Below are 16,924 nucleotides of genomic sequence, written 5' to 3'. Positions count from 1 at the left end.
GTAAATATCCAGGAGTGGAATGGCTGTATTACACCGTAGGTGAATAACTTTTTAAGAAACTGCCAAATTGTTTTCCAAAGTAGTGGTACTATTTTTTATTCCCTCCAGCAGAGTATGAGAGTTCCAATTTCTCCATTCTTAAACACTTAGTATGGTTAATCTTAATTTTGGCCATTTTAATAGGTGTGTTGTGGTATCTTGTGGTTTTAATTTACATTTCTCTAATGGCTAATGATGTTGATCATCTTTTCATGTACTGTTTTGCCACTCATCTTTTTTGGTGAAGTGTCTATTTGAATCTTTAACCCATTTTATTTTATTTATTTTATATTTTTAGAATTTTTTTAAAGATTGGCACCTGAGCTAACATCTGTTGCCAATCTTCTATTTTTTTTCTTCTTCTCCCCAAAGCCCCCCAGTGTATAGTTGTATATTCTAGTTGTAGGTCCTTCTGGCTCTGCTATGTGGGACGCCACCCCAGTATAGCCTGATGAGCGGTACTAGGTCTATGCCCAGGATCTGAACTGATGAACTGATGAAACTCTGGGCCACTGAAGCAGAGCGTGTGAACTTAACCAGTGGGCCATGGGGCCGGGCCCCTCTTTTTGAGGAAGATTAGCCTTGAGCTAACATCTGCCGCCAATCTTCCTCTTTTTGCTGAGGAAGACTGGCCCTGATGTAACATCTGTGCCCATCTTCCTCTATTTTATGTGGGACGCCTGCCACAGCATGCCTCGTATCGTTCTTCCCAGAGGAGCAAGCTGATTTACTACTTTCAGTACTGACTTCTCTGCCATTTTTCTGTAGAAATACTGGTTTACTGTATGGAGTTTCCAATGTTTACCTATAACTGATTAAAATGGGCAGAGCATGGCGTATTCCACTTATTTCCGGGTGAATTCTTCACATTTCCTGGCTTTTGGAAGTTCTCCTTCCATAAATCTTCTACGACTATGTATCCTTGTAAACCCCAGTCATATAATTTCTCCCCACTGACCTGGACAAATATGATGGCTTATTGTGGATAATAAAGAGAGGCAGCCAGTCCTATGAAACCAGGTGTGTACACCAGCTGCTTTATTTTTGGACCTCTAGCCACAAGGAGTCCAACAATGCCAGCAAAACCAATAGCATCAAGTCTTGGAAAAAATCCAAGAGGTGCATTTTGGAGATACTCGTAGCCGTCTAACCCCCAGGGAACCAAACTTTGCATCTTGGGCTTCGTTTGGGAGTACATTTCTTATATATGGCTTGCAATGATGTTGGAGATGTGAGATGCTTTCTTCAAGTTGGGTCCTTGGCTCCTCCACATATTTAGATTGACCCTCAGGAGCAGAGTACAGTTAACTCATTAACCTTCACGGAAGTTTTGTGAGGTGAGTCCTTTTTCAGTGATGCATAGACTTTGAAGGTGAGCAGACCCAGGCTGGCCAGCCCCAGAGACCTCTAAATTACCTCGAACATGCTGCTGGCAGCAGTGGTTCCGGCAGGCTCGCCCTGCTCTTTTCATTCTTTTAACAGCATCTTGTAAACAGCAGGAGTATTTAATTTTGGTGAAGTCTAATTTACCAATTTTTTCTTATGTATTATGCTTTCAATGTTATACTTAAGTTTTTGCCTAACCCAAGGTCACAAAGATTTTCTTCTATCATTTCCTTTAGACATGATAGTTTAGATTTTACGTTTAGTTCTATGATTGATTTTGAGCTAATTTGAGGCACATATCCAAGTTCTTTTTTTTTTTTTTTAACATATGGATATCCAAGTGTTTCAAGATCATTTGTTGAAAAGAGTATCCTTTGTTCAACGCATTGGCTTGGCATGTTGTTTTAAAAAAAAAAAAATTGGGTCATACATGTGAGTTTTTATGAACTCTTCTGTTCCATTATCTATTTGTCTATATGTCAATATTATGCTGTTTTGATTACTGTAGCTTCATGGTAAGTCTTGAAATTAGATGGTGTTAGCTCTTAAACTTTGTTCTTCAAAGTTGTTCTCACTACTCTGAGTCCTTTGCATGAAATTTACAATCAGTTTGAACACTTCTACAAAAAAAGGCAGCTGAGATTTAGATTGGGATCGATTGTGTTGAGTCTGCATTGAAAGCTCATGTTGGTGCTTTTACCCTTTTGCTGATAATCTTTGGACCTTAAGACACTGAGTCCATTTACATCCCACCTGACTTACGTGCACTTGCTGCCAAATATTTTAGTTCTACATGTATTTTAAACCCTACAAGACGTTGCTGTTATTGTTTTGTGTTCATTTAGATTTACCGTGGTTTTGTTTTTGGTTTTTTTTGAGGAAGATTAGCACTGAGCTAACATCTGCTGCCAATTCTCCTCTTTTTGCTGAGGAAGAGTGGCCCTGAGCTAACATCTGTGCCCATCTTCCACTACTTTATGTGTGGGATGCCTGCCACAGCATGGCTTCGTAAGTGGTATATAGGTCCATGCCTGTGATCTGAACCAGTGAACCCCAGGCCACGGAAGTGGAGTATGTGAACTTAACTGCCGTGCCACCAGGCTGGCCCCTAGATTTACTGTTTCTGTTCTTCCTTGTTCCTTCATTTCTGTGCTTCCACCTGGGATCAGTTTCTCTAGCCTGAAGATCACTCTTCAATGTTTCCTTTAGCGTAGTTGGCCAGTAACATTCTTAGTTTTTGTCTAAAAATTATTTTGCTTTCATTCTTGAAAGATAATTTCAGTAGTTATAGAATTCTAGGTTGGCAGTTATTTTCTTTCATAAGTTTGATAGCTTTCCATTATTCTCTGCTTTCTATCATTTAGGTTGAAAGGTTAGCTCTTAGTCTTCCGTTTGGAAAGCAGTAAGCCTTTTTCCTCTGGCTGCGTCTAGATTTTAGGATTTTCTCTTTGCCTTTGGTTCTCTGCAGTTATCCTATCTTGTCTCTAGGTAAGGGTTTCTTTTTATTTATTCTGCTTGTAGTTTATAAGGCTTCTCAAATTTGTAGATTATTGTCACGTACCGCATGATGAGATTTCAGTCAACAACGGACCGCACATACAACATGGTCTCATAAGATCAGTACCATATAACCTAGGTGTGTAGTTATATAGGTTATATATAGGTTTGTGTAAGTGCCCTCTGTGATGTTCACACAATGATGAAATCACCTAAGATGCATTTCCCAGAACATATTGCCATTGTTAAGTGACACATGACTGTAATGCCTTTTATCAGTTTTAGAGGATTCCCAGGTAATATCTTGTCAAAGTTCTACCCGATTTTCTCTTCTCCTTCTGGGACTACAATGAAACATATGAGACCTGTTCACTGTATCTTTTATTTCTCTTACCTCTCATTTGAATTTTCTATCCTTTGGCTCTCTGTGCTTCGATGTAGATATTTTCTTCAGGACTGTTGGTGTCCTGAAGCTTATGAGAACCTTTTATTAAATTTTGTGTGAAGGAAATTTGTGAGCTGATTGTTAAACCATTGATAACTCAAAATGGGGCATGATAGAAGTATTTATAGTGTTTGCCAATTTACCTGGTATAAATTAGGCATTCCTTTATTACTTTCTATTTGGTACATAGCATTAATATGCTAATCTGTATATCCAAAAGGTTAGGAACCAGATATGGTCTGGTTAAGTGAAAATTCTATTTAATGGAGATATTCTATGTTTACTACACATGGGTAATTTTTATTTATTTATTTATTTATTTATTTATTTATTTATTTTTTGAGGAAGATTAGCCCTGAGCTAACATCTGCTGCCAATCCTTCTCTTTTTGCTGAGGAAGACTAGCCCTGAGCTAACATCCGTGCCCATCTTCCTCTACTTTACATGTGGGACGCCTACCACAGCATGGCTTGCCAAATGGTGCCATGTCCGCACCTGGGATCCGAACCGGTGAACCCCGGGCTGCCAAAGTGAAATGTGCGCACTTAACTGCTGTACCACCAGGCCGGCCCCAGGTGATTTTTTAAAGTAGTGAACACATAACTACAGACTATTATATTAAAATCAATGGCACATAATTTATCTTTCTTTGAGCTTGATTACGCATTATAATCCTGATGATTAACATCAACTATCATTGTACAAGCTGTAGCTAAAAAGGGTGTAGGAGACAGGGCTGAATGAGTTCTGATCTAATTACATGCCTGAATTTTTTAAATTCATAGAAAAGTTACTATTTCACCTTCTCATTTGTATCTTAAAAGAATAGAGAACATGATTATGTGAGGGGGGGGGTGGTGGCGTGGAAAGAAATGTCACCTTTTATTCTAGGTAAATGAGAACGTTCCAACTTAAATCCAAGACTTTGCTGCTGAGATGATAATGAACTTCAAGATAAAATTGATTATTGCTGTGCTGCTGACATCACTGATGTAAAATAAACTCCAAATTTCATAAACTTTGAACTCAGCAACTTCCTGAAAGTTGGAAAACAAACCATTGCTTTCCATAGTGGAAACATTTCAAATGAGAACCTTAGGGAGGTAACCTTTCCTGGTTCAATAAAGACAAACATGGGATTTTTTTTCTACTACTTTTTGTTGTTGTTCAGCTAAGGATGTCAATTGTCCGAACTTAAGAAAAAGTGCCAACCTTACCTAATATTCTTACTATTTGTTAACTAGGTACAAAAATCACTCAAAAGTCACCTGCCATTGTATAGTAATGATAGATATATCTTTTACTGACTAGGTGTATGTGTGTATAAACGTGCATTTTACATAAGTATACTGGTTTCCTTGCTTGGACGTAACTCCTAAATGAATCAATTCTAAATTAATTGACAATAGCATACAATTATTCACATAATTACAACTTTTTTCTTCCTTAAGTATCAAAGTTTGACTCTAAGATTTTGAAACATTCAGAGCCTAAAGATGCTTCTGAATCACTTTCAGCCATTAATCTTGATCTCTTTAACACCATTATGAATTGCAAGCTTAATTTTAAGGGATAATGAAAAGTATGGGAGATATCATCTGCATTTTCTATTTGATTTAACTCATAGATTTGGTTTTTATCCCTAATTGAATTATGTAATACTGAAAATTAAATGGCTCCTCTTGAAGGTCACTTGAATTCTTTAAAGAGTGCTCAGCCCTAAGTGACAGTCCTTCAAGATCCATGAGCAATATTTCCAACTTCTCCAGTCTGGAGAGAATAGGCAGTTTTGTGCTATTTGCACTGGTCGGTAATCTTCCATGTATCCAATAGATTTTCATTTCAAAACTGTATCATTACCGAGACGGACATACCACACTTCTGTGCCCTTCCTAACACAAGCGCTTGAGTGAATCCAGTCACCAGGAAACAGCAGACAAATCCGAGGTGAGGGACATTCTGTGAAATAACTGGCCTGCACTTTTCCAATACGTGTTATTAAGTACAAAGACTGAGGAAATGTTTAAGATGAAAGGAGGTGAAAGAGCTGTGACAACTAAATGCAGTGCATGATCCAGAATTTTCTTTGCTAAGGACTTAATCAGGACAATTGGCAAAATGTGAATAAGATCTGTGGATTAGATAATAGCATTGTATCAATGTTAATCTTCAGATCTTTGTCATCAGACTGTGGCAATTTAAGAGTGTTCTTTTTAGGAAATAGAAGTATTTAGGGATAAAGAGGCACCATGTCACCAGTCATGTAACTAACTTTCACATGGTTTAGAAAGCAAGCAAAATACTAAAATTGGGAAATCTCAGTGAAGGGTATAAGAGAATTCTTTGTACCATTTTTGCAACTTTTCTGTAAGTCTGAAATTGTGTTAAAATAAAAAGTTAAAAGGAAAAAAACTGCATTATGATGTAATCTTTTTGATGATATTTTAGGAAAGAATGAAGAATCCATATTAAAATTAAAATTCCACTGTGAGGGGTTCCACCAATGTGACAGATGTAGGGACACTGTGCTGACCAGCCAAGTTTACACATGCAGACTAGTGACAGCTGTCTGTGTCACAACCCACCCCTTTGCCTACCAGCCATTTGATATAGGTTGTAAGAAGACAATATTAATCGATATTGAGTATCTACTTTGTGTTAAGCGATTTCCCTATATTATTAAGTTTAATCCGCACAATACTTCTGCTTTGGGGAAGGTCTAAGTGTTGAGGAAATGTGACATTGCTATTGATAGGACCTCGTGTGATATTGGCGTGAGGAAAAAGTTGGTGCTAAGAATGTCTCTTGGGTTTCTCATAGAAGCCATTGGTACCATTTACTGAAGGGAGACCTGGAGGAGAAGCTCATTTGGTTGGGAGAGGGGCTGGTTAATGGAGGTGATAGCGAGTCTAACTTTAGACATTTTAAGTCTGAGTGCATGAGACCTCTCAGGGGAGAGGAATATACAGATCTGAATTCCAGAGGAGAGGGGCTGGGAGTTGAAATGTCTCTCACTCCATCGCAGAACATTTGGGATGGGTTTATGTGAGTGTCATGAAATGAAGAATGGGAAACCCCGGTCAATGTCAATTGTTCCTCATTAGATGGGTCTTCAGGGATTTAGCACCAGGGTAGAGGTTTTGTGGGGCAGCCTTATGTCCTTACCTGCATCCTTGGCTCTGTAATGAGGCCCAGGATGCCCTTTGGGAGAGTTAAAGGGAGACAATGACAGGAGCAAGACTTATTGGTAGGTTCCTAGCAGTTGCCATGTATCTTGACTTTGCAAGTCACGCACAGCAGGATCTCAGTCTGTATCAGGAACCTAGGTCCCTGAATATTGTCTCAAAGTGACCATATGCAAATATGTTGAAAGATTTACCAGAAAGGATTACAAAATCTCCTCAAAATGATTAGAAATCCTTATGTAAAGTAAAACCAGTGAACAGCAGTGATCTCTGCTCATCTGTTATTTTTGCTGCCTCTAACTCAGTCAATACACTTCATGGTTAATACCTGGAATTTCCCACACACAGATGGGACTACAAAACACAAACACACACCCAATAGATGAAATCAAATGCAAAATATTCTTACTAAAGGGCCAGCCTCGTGGTGTGCTGGTTAAGTTTGGCACGCTCTGCTTCGGCAGTCCAGGTTTGCAGGTTCAGATCCCAGGTGTGGACCTATGCCACTCGTCAGCCATGCTGTAGCAGCAATCCACATATAAAGTGGAGGAAGATTGGCACAGATGTTAGCTCAGGGTGAATCCTCCTCACCAAAAAAATTTTTTACTGAATCTGGACTAAATATCATACAGCTAGGAAGGAGTGGAATGGCAACTAAAGTGAAAAAGAACTGACATTACTCACTCCTAGGAGTCATCCTTTCTAGCAAACCTAGGTGCCCTTTGACTCAGTGAGAGTTTCAGGAGATTGTGCCTTTACATATGATTCCAGATCTCATCTCCTGGGTGTATGTTATTCAGAGATCACTTCTGCCTCCGTTCTAAGAAACATGCCAGGCTGCAGTTACATCCATGTGTTCCCCAACATTTCCCAGCCCTGTGATGTTAGTTAGGGCCATGTGACCAATTCTGGCCAATGAGCTGATTAAGTTAATGTTGAAGCATTTGAGAACTGGTATGGGATCCTACAGCTCTCCCTTCCCTGCCACAAAACCATCAACTAACTCGATGTAACTGATGATTACAGAATACTCTTCCCAACGACAGCATGAAATACACTCTTCTTAAGTGCGCATGGAACATTTACCAAGACCGTATTCTAGACCATAAAACAGTTCTCAACAAACTTAAAAGAATTCAAGTATTACAAAGTATGTTTTCTGACCACAGTGAAATTAAATTAGAAATTAACAGAAAGATAACGGGTAAATCTGTATATACTTAGAAACTAAAGGACACACTTCTAAATAACACTTGTACCAAAGAGGAAATCTAATTGAAATTATAAACTTTTGAAGTAAACAAAAATGAAAACACAGCATATCGATATATTTGGAATGTAATTAAAGTAGTACTTAAAGAAAATTTGTAGCACTGAACATCGATATTAGAAAAGAAGTCTCAAATCAATTACTTTAGCTTCTCCCTTAAACTAAAAAGAGGAGGAAATGAAACCCCAAATCCGCATAAGAATCAAAGATAGAACATAAGGCCTTGAAATAAAAAAGCAGAAAAACAACATAGAAAATCAATAAAAGTCCAAAACCGGTTCTTTGAGAAGATTGATAAAATTGATAAACTTCTAGACTGACCAGGAAAAAGACAAATTACCAATAACAGGAATGAGAAATGTGGCATCAGTACAAATTCAACAGATAGTAAAGGGATAATAAAGGAATATTATGAACAACTTCTTGCCAATAAAGTTGACAACTTAGACTAAATGAACAAATGGCTTGAAAGATACAAAATACTAAATCTCACCCAAGAAGAAACAACCTGAATCGCCCTAAATCTATTAAAGAAAATGAATTTGTAGTTAAAAACCTTCCCACACACACAAAAGCAATCTCTAAGCCCAGATGGCCTCACTGGTGAATCCTACCAGACACTTAAGGAAATAACACCTCTAAACACGCTCGTTCAGAAGTTGAAAAGGAGGCAATACTTGCTATTTCTATAAGGCTAGCATTTCTGTGATACCAAAACAAGACAAAGAAATTATAGGAAAAAACACAGCAATATCTCACATGAATATAGATGCAAAAATGTGTAACAAAATGTTAGCAAAACAAATCCAACAGTACATAGTAAGGACAATACATTGTGACCACGTGAGATTTATCTAGGAATTGAATGTTGGTTTAACATTTGGATATCAATGTGTTTCACTGTATTAAAAGACTAAAAAAGAAAAAGCATAATTTCAATAGATGCAGAAAATGCATTTGACAAAATCTAACATCCATTTTCGCTAAAAAGAAAAAACTCTCAGCAGACTAGTTATCCCCAATCTGATAAAGGATGTCTACAAAAAACCTGTAGCTACCATCATATTCAACGGTGGAAGATTGACTGCTTCCCTCTCAAGTCAAGGGTCCCTGCTTTTAGCAGTTTTGTTCAACATTGTACTGGAGATTTTAGCCAGTACAAAGAAAACATGAAAAAGATGTAGAACTTTATTTGCAGATTGACAAGTTGTTTATAAAATTCGTACGGAAATACAAAGAATGTAGAGTAGCTGAAACTGCTTCAGAAAGAAGAACAAAAGGGTAATAGTGTTACCTACCTAATTTCAAGACTTACTGTAAAGCTGTAGTAACAAAGATAGTGTGATACCGACTAAAGATAGACAAATAGATCAATAGAACAGAATAGACCCATACATATATGATCAATTGACCTTTTGCAAAGCAAAGGCAATTCAGAGGAGAAAGTCTTTCAACAAAGTTTTTTCAGTTGCTGGGACAACTGAACATCCATATGCAAAAAAGAACTTCAATCTTGCACCATAGGATAACATTGATTCAAATGGACCATAGATCTAAAGTCTAAACCTAGAAATCTAGAAGAAAATCCATGTAACCGAAGGTTAGGCAAAGATTTCTTAGATACAGCCCAAGATATATAATCCATAAAAGAAAAGAAAAGATAAATTGGACTTCACGAGAATTAAAAATTGCTGTCTGAATGACATTGATATGAGAATAAAAAGATAAGCCACCGACTAACAGAATATTTGCAAATCACATATCTGAAAAAATTTATATGCAGAATATAAAGAACTTTCAAATCAATAGTAAGAAAACAGCTAAAAAAAATGGGCAAAAAATTTAGAAAGTTCACTGAACAAATTACAGAAATGGCAAGTAGGCCCATGAAAAAATGTTCAATGTTATTAGAGATACTAAATAATTGTTCTAAAATACTAAGCTTTGGAGTTATTCGATACACAGCCATAGATAACTTAAACAGGTCCCTAGCTTCTTTGTCACACTAGCACAGATTGGCCAGATGACAACAGAAGCAGGAAGAAGAATATGAGATCCGGGTTGCAATGGCTGTAGTCCAACGAGAGGTCTCAGGAGGAATGGAGCAGGAGCGCACTGCTGTTTGGAATCCAGACCCAGGAAGTACTTAGTGGATTTATCAGGGCTACCCTTATAAGGAACAGTGTCAGCAAATTGGTGAACTTAGGCACCAGGTTTCAGGAAGTGTAGAAAGAATAAAAAGTGGAGAAATGGAGACAGTGGATGAAGAAAACACGATGGAGAAGCTTGGTAAAGAAAGAAAGAAAGAAGAGAGAATGGCCAGAAGCTGGCCGGGTGAGAAGACAGAAAATCCTGAGGCAAGAAGTATCGGAGAGCACTGCCATTTCAGAAAAGAGCTCTGGTGCCTGTGCAGAGTAGAGGGTGAACTGAATGGTGGCTGGTCCAAAGGTGATGAAAACCAGGCAGCAGGCAACTGTGGTAGACTTTCTAAATCGTAGTGGTAAGGGCGAACAGAGGCGACCTAGTTGACTCTTCCATCCAGCGGAGAAATGTCGTGTCCATAGGGAAGCTCTCTTAATTTTCATATGCAAGGAGGGAACCAAATTTCTCAGCACTTCTAATGTCTATAACTAGATTATTGCATCCCTGGAGAAGTGCACAGGCATTCATTCATTCAACAGATATTCCCTGAGGACCTGTTATGTGGTATATGTACATATATCTATATTAATGCATATAGATATATGTATAATAATATGTGTTTTGCATGGTATTTTAATATTAACAGTGCTGATATTAATATGGTTAGTATCAGCAATACTAGCTAACATTTAGTAAACTCTTACCATATGCCAGACTCTGGAACTACACTTCACTTAATAGCTACAAAAATTGTATACAAAGTAAATGGTATCATCATCCCATTTTAGAGGTGCAGATGTTGAAGCTTATAGAAATGATGTAATTTGCTCAAGAGCTGGGGAGTGACAGAGCCAGGACAGAGCACAACTGCGTCTGAGACCCAAACTGGTGTTTGTAAATGATACCCGACATGGCCTCCTTACAGTCTGTGAGCCCCTCAACTAGGAGGCCTCCAAGCCTTGGTTACAGGGACACACAGAGGTGGGGGAGGGAGAGAAGAGGAATGAGGAAGAGCAAGGAAGAAAAATGAGTGAGGTGGTTGAGGACACTTTCTTCTTAGATTCTTTTCTGTCTATGCTTTTTCCTCACCAACATTTCCTTGTTCATGGTTAACTTATTAAGGACTTTGCCCGACAGAGGGGCTGCTGGTCCAGGAGCGACTGCCCATTACCCCCAATTATTACTTAGGGGAAGTCCATTCCTTATCAGATGGCTGTAATTACTTGATAGTTCTTCTGTAGAGTTCAAATCTGTTAGTACTTTGACCCAGAAGCTGCGTGCTGGGGATCCTTTGCGCAAATAGAATGATACCACCACTGAGCCCATAACTTGAGGAAGAAATCCCATGATGCAACTGAAGTGTCAGTGAGCTAGCCGAAGGTTGGTGATGGGGAGTAGGCTCTATGAGGCTTGGAGGTGGTGACGGTGAGGGCCTTTGCTGGAGTGGGCTGGCTCCCTCACCCAACCTGATGCTCCTACCCCTTGCACTGGGAAGCCTTTGCTATTGTCGTTGTCCTCACTCTTCCCCGGGGGGCTCAGCCGTTTTTTTTTAACTTCCCTCCCCACAGCCTCACAGTCCCTGTGTGCTGGAGCCAGGAGACAGCAACACTTCTCTGCTCTCCATTTCTGCTTTCAGACAGTGGTATGACCATCCCCTCTTAAACCACCATTGGCCAGCCATATTGCCTGCTGCTTAAACCTCCAGATCTCCTCCTGATGCCTTAAGCATCTTGGCCCCTGGATCTCAGGCTTGCCCAGCACTCAGTCCCTCATGGCCATCTAGGGTGTCCCCTGTGTCCGGATGAGTGACTCATCCAGCATCTGGCCTCACTGGGTCTTTCTCCTCTTTATTTTAGCAACCCACTGACACAGGTCCTCTTACAGAACCTGAAATTATAAACCCCGAAGTTCCTTTCTCCAATGAACACCTTTTCCCTTTTCTATATCCTCCTTCCCCCACTTCAACTTCTGGTTCCTCAACTCATCCTTATTCTCCCAATGCCTCAGTCCCTGCTGGCTTCATTTGTTTTCCTGTCCAGCATGGACCTTGTGTTGAACCATCTCTCTGCTCTCACAAACTCTTCCCCCTTTCTTCTCACCCTTGATTTTCTTTTCAGGAGCCTAGTCAATTTCCCACCTTAGGTAAACCTAGCTGAGAATTTTCTGTACACGTGCCCACAAGCTGTTTAAATAGTGCTGGTGAAACAAAAAACCAAAGACAAAGAACCACGTTGCTTGGAAGTTATGTAGTCAACCTTAAGCTGGACGCTAAATACTGTTTGGTTCTTTTATTGACTCCTAGTTACCGTCTATCTTATTCTCCCCAGCTGTTCTGAATTATTTTCATTTGCATCCTCATTCTTGCAACCTCGTTCTTCCTTGTGCCATCACTTACTCGGTGACCTAGCCATCCACCTCTCTGAGAAGACTGTGGCATAAACTTTCCTGTCCCTCAATAAGATTTTGCCACATCCTCGTATAGTCTCTTCAACTCATGCCTCCATGTATCAGAGGAGGAAGTAATCCCTTTTCTTGCCTGAGACTGTCCTTTCTACCCAAGTACTCATCAGCATCCTCTTCACCAACAATCATCCATTCTCTACTGTGTTTTACATTCCTCCCCACATGCTTAGGTCTACCACAATTTAACCTAAGCATCCTCATCCTTAAACACAAACAAAACCTATTTCTCTCCTTCTCCCCTCCATGTGCCTTTCCACAGCACATTGCTTGGACTTCAATTTAGCATTTGTTTCATTCTTTTATGATAATCTGGTTTCATGACTTGAATCTCCTATTATATTTTAACTTCTCAAGCATAAGAATTTTTAATCCATCTTGTACATTTACCTCCTCCTCCCCAGATTAGATGATGGAAATAGCATTTATTCTTCTCTATGAATCACTGGCCCATTGAGTGTGGTACTGATGTAAAACAATCAGGTCACTGAGACCTGCTGGAACCTGCTGAAGTCAGACCTGAGACCTGCCCATTGTGTGACAATGGGCCAGCACAGGATAGTGGCAGGACAGCTTCGTGTTTTGTGGAAATTATTGCAGGAAACTGCAATGAAGTGCCACTTTACCCTGGAATCATCACAGGACAAACATGTCAGTTTGCTAGCATTTCTATGCTGACTGCTCTTTAACTCAGCCAGAGGAAAGAAGAATGAGTCATATTGCAGTAGTATTGGTTGCAAGTATTCACAAGAGTCATTTAGACAGAGGAATCTCTGTAGGGGGACTGGCTCACATTAGCACATTTGGAAAGGATGAACCTTTAAACGCTTCAGGGAGGCAGGTATGTTGAGCTGGAGGGATGTAAAAAAAAATACAGGATGGGTGTTGCTTTCAAATAAAGAAATGTAAATATCCTGGATAAATATGTCTTCTTTATTGTGAGAATCAAGTGATGTAATTAATGACTTCTAAGATTCAACAGATTTTTATTTGATTTCCTGTTACAGGCAGGGCACTGCTCTGGGCACTTGGTACACAGCTGGAGGAAAATAGAGTTCCTGCCCTTATGGTCAGGGAAGGCCTGGCTGAGGAGGGGACAGATGAGAAGAGACCTAAATGTAATAAGGGTTCGAGCATGAGCATATGTGGGGCAAGATTAGCCAAAGGAAGGAAACTGTACATGCAAAGGTCCTGAGGCAGGAAATGCTAGAATGTTTGAGGAATAGTAAGGAGACTAGTGAGCAAGGAGCAGAATGAGGAAGAGGAAGAATGTTGTTCCAGATACAGCCAGAGATGGGACATTTGGGCCCATCGGCCAGGCTAAAGACATCGTGTGTGTGAAAGCATTGTGAAAGTTCCAGTTGTTGCTCAAAGGATTTAAATAGAATTAACTTATGAAGGTAATTAATTAATATAGAGTTGATTTATTCCGTTTATCTTACATATCCACTAAAGTAAGAGACTGTTGTCCCACTACCCCTGTACCCAGCTAATGAGACATCGTGGGCAGGTGACAAGACATATTTCTGCAAATCTCAGTGGGACACAGCAGCCTGTAATTGTCACATAGAAGCAGCTCCCTGTCTTTTGCCACACTGAAATGTTTAGAGTGTTACATCTCGAGTGTGTCTGTTCACTTTACTTATAGCATCTGTGTTTCTTGTTTTGCTTTAAAAGATCACTTTTCCTCTTAAGCAATACAAATATTATCCTCCACTTTTCTAATATTTTTTGAATATATTTTTTATGTTTCATTAATATTTTAATTTATTTAATAATTTATATTAAAAATAGATGTTAATCAATTTGGATTTGTACATAGCATGAGGCATAGATCTAACTTTGTCTTTCAGATGGATAGCCAATTATGCCAAAGCTGTTTATTAAATGTCTCTGGCTGGATCTATCGATATATATTATTCAAAAGTGAAAAATAATGAAGTTTGGGTTTCCTTCAAGGTCAAGCTAGCTACACACTGATAAGTGAATCACTCCAAAAATACCTTTGAGAGCTGAATGCCAGGCTCCGTGAATGATACAAACAAGGATGCAGTGTGTTTCCCTCTGTGAAAGATGGGGTCCGTACCTCTGAGTGGTGCCTCTTCCTCCCCTCCTTTGCTGGTCTGGGCAAGTTACCTAATGACTATAAGCCTCTGTTTTCTCATCTGTAAAATGGGAATAATAAGAACAAAAATGACTTTATTGGATTGCTATGGAACTAAATGAGCAAAATATTGAGCCAAGTCTAGCCCATAAAAAGCACAAACAAGTGTGAGTTAGCTAACCCTTCGAGCAGGTTATTTATGAGCAGGACAGTAGTCCCCTCCAGAGCCCCTCCATGTTCTCAGATTTTGATAGCAGTTAGTCAGCACTCAGTAATGACTTGTGGAATGACCAAATGAAAGGTGGTTTCTCTGGGACGATGGATTACCCACTGCTGCTTCTCCAGCATCTGAAGTTTCTTCAAAAGGAAAGGAAAAAAGCTGAGTTAGGGGCCTGGCCTGGTGGCCGAGTGGTTAAAGTTCCCCGCACTCCACCTTGGTGATCCAGGTTCATGGGTTCAGATCTCGGGCAGTCCACTCACCAGCCACACTGTGGAGGCAGCCTACATACAAAAAAAAAAAAAAAAAAAAAAGCAAGACTGGCACAGGTGTTAGCTCAGGGCTAATCTTCCTTAAGTGAATAAAGAGGAGGATTGGCAACAGATGTTAGCTCAGGGCGAATCTTCCTCAAGAAAATTAAAAAGTTGGGTCAGATCTCAACACAATGTCTGATTAATAATAACTAACATCTATAGATCACTTATTTTGTCCAGGTCCTGGTTGTACTGTCCTAAGAGCTTTAGGTATATTTCTTTTTTATTATAACTCTATGAAGTAGGAACTCATTTTTGATGAGGAAACCAAGGCCCAGAGAGGTGAAGTCGTTAGTCCAATGAAATCATGCAGCTAAAAAGTAGCAAAGTTGGGCTTTTAACCCAGGTGTTCTGCTTGCGCTCTGGTGCCTGTAACACCGCATTGTACTGAGCAAGCAGAGCGTGCGCCCAGGGCTCTGCGTCTACCACAGTTGTTGCATCAGAAGTGGGCTCCTTCCTCACTGGACTGTAGTCACCCCTAACACTAGTTGATGCAGAGTACTAGATAACGCAGAATGGCTTCTTAGTGGTCCAATGTCGTTATCTCCACTTTGTAAGGCAGAGTTTACTGAAACTACAGTGTGACAGGAAACACCAACTTCCTTCACTTGAGAGTCTCAGAGTCACTTCTGTGTGGAAATGTCGTCTTCTCATGATCTTTACTTCTCCTTCTGGCAGAAGTGAACGTTATTTCCAAATCCCTGTAACCGTATGATTTAGTAATATTCTTCCCATTTTATAGAGTAAGAAGCTGAAGCTCAGATAAGTTATTCCCCAGCAATTGCCTGAATCAGATGCCATTTTGGGCTGAGGAAATTGCATCGGAAGGGCTTGACCTGGACCCGCCGGAAGGCTATGAATCGGAGAGGAAGGCAGCCCAGCATGTCCGCCGCCCAGGGATGGGATCATTAGCCTGAATGACTTAGGACAGGATTGTAAATTGGATTTAAAGAAATTTCTCTTTCTGATAGTTCATTATTAGTGTATAGAACTGTAACTAATTCTCATATATTGATTTTGTATCCTGCAACTTTACTAAATTAGTTTATTATTTCTAATAGCTTTTTGGTGGAGTCTTTAGGGTTATCTATATATAATGCCACCTGTAAATAGAGACAGTTTTACTTCTTCCTTTCTGATTTGGATGCCTTTTATTTTTCTTGCCTAATTGCTCTGGCTAGGACTTCCAACACTATGCTGAATAAAAGTGGCAAGAGTGGACATCCTTGTCTTGTTCCTGATTTTAGAGGAAAAGATTTCAGCTTTTCACTGTTAAGTATGATGTTAGCTGTGGGCTTGTCATATATGGCCTTTATTATGTTGAGGTACGTTCCCTCTATACTCAGTTAATTGAGAGTTGTTATAATAAACGGATGTTGAATTTTGTCAAATGCTTTTTCTGCATCTATTGAGATGATCATATGATTTTTATCCTTCATTTTGTTATTGTGGTGTATCACATTGATTTTTTGTGGGTGTTGAACCATTCTTGCATCCACAGAATAAATCCCACTTGATCATGGTGTATGATCCTTTTAATGTACTGTTGAATTTGGCTTGCTAGTATTTTGTTGAGGATTTTTGCATCTATGTTCATCAGGAATATTGGCCTGTTACACTTTTTTTTCTTCCTTGTAGTGTCTTTCTCAGATTTTGGAATCAGGGTAATGATAGCCTTGTAAAATGAGTTTGGAAGTGTTCCCTCCTGTTCTATTTTTTGGAAGAGTTTGAGAAAGATTGGCATTAATTTTTCTTTAAATGTTTGGTGGAATTCACTAGTGAGGCCATCTGGTCCTGGACTTTTCTTTGTTGGAAGGTTTTTGATTATTGATTCAATCTCCTTACTAGTAATCGGTCTGTTCATA

At 39.4% G+C, this 16,924-nt stretch overlaps 1 pseudogene; it reads right to left on the bottom strand.

The window, feature by feature from the left end:
* Positions 1-793: 793 nt before the first annotated feature.
* LOC100068128 (MICOS complex subunit MIC26 pseudogene) lies at positions 794-1,464 on the bottom strand (annotated as a pseudogene).
* Positions 1,465-16,924: the final 15,460 nt, after the last annotated feature.

This window comes from Equus caballus, chromosome 1 (genome assembly GCF_041296265.1).
Source record: "Equus caballus isolate H_3958 breed thoroughbred chromosome 1, TB-T2T, whole genome shotgun sequence".
In the NCBI taxonomy this organism is placed as follows: Eukaryota; Metazoa; Chordata; class Mammalia; order Perissodactyla; family Equidae; genus Equus; species Equus caballus.
The sequence above is the reverse complement of the archived record's forward strand: the minus strand, read 5'-3'. Positions and strand labels throughout refer to the sequence as shown.